Source organism: Myotis lucifugus, unplaced genomic scaffold (genome assembly GCF_000147115.1).
Source record: "Myotis lucifugus unplaced genomic scaffold, Myoluc2.0 scaffold_276, whole genome shotgun sequence".
NCBI lineage: Eukaryota > Metazoa > Chordata > Mammalia > Chiroptera > Vespertilionidae > Myotis > Myotis lucifugus.
In genome coordinates this window covers 339,643-340,604 of record NW_005871324.1, presented here as the reverse complement: position 1 = coordinate 340,604, position 962 = coordinate 339,643, and positions in this window count along the sequence as shown.

Sequence of the window (962 nt, the reverse complement as noted above, 5' to 3'; positions counted from 1 at the left end):
TCAGGGCCGCAGGTCAAACAGCACGCCGCAGGGCCGGGCCCTCTGACGCTGAGTTCACCACCATGGACACCACCACCTGCCCAGGCTCTCCTCCCGGGGGCTCCCCCCGGGTTTCTTCCCGCCTGAAGGGACTTCCAGTGACAGTCCAGCGTGCAGGCCAGGGGGCCTCCAGCCCGCCTGCACTGTTTCTGCAGCCCCACCTCCGCTCTGAAACTGCCCTTGAACCCTGGAGCCACCTCACAGACCGTGTCGGGGGGGCCCCTGACGGGCAGCGGCTCAGAGCCAGCACCTTTGACAGCTCTGTCCAGACTGGAAAGCGGGGAGCTCCAGCCCCAGCCCAGGCTCCAGCCTCTGCCCCCCGGCCGGCTCGCCTGGGGCGGCGGCACCCAGGCCACTCTTGCAGTTTCGTTACCCACAACTCTTCCCTTGGGCACCCGCGCCAGCATCCGGCCAGTTTTTGCTGCCAACCCAGGTGTAGTCCCCTGTGGCCTAGCCACTGCCTCTGGCTTTGCAGCTGCCACCCCCAGGACCAGTGCTGCCCCTGATGCAGGACCCCAGGCAGCCAGCGCACTGCCCACAGTTGGGCTGCACAAGCTCCGCCCACTTTTGGTTGGGGGGTTTGGGCAGCATCTGCGGGGCCCTGGGGGCGTTTGGGCAAGAACTCCCCAGAGCACCCCCTGGCGGCCGTGAGCCCCAGCACGAAGAACCGCCCAGTGTTTGGAGGCGCTACAGCTTCCACCTTGAGTCCCACCCTCGGAGCTGCCCCGAAGAAGAGCCCCCTTCCTTCCAGCCCAGGCCCAGCACCACTGCCAGCAAGGCTGCCTCTGGGTGGGGGGGGGGTGTCCGGCCTCAGCCTCCACCCCCAGCAGCTTGGCTCGCGGTGGGCCAGTAAGGGAGATACACGCTGTTAGGAAGGGCCCTCTCATCGCCTGTTCAGGGGGTAGGTTGGAACCAAACCGATA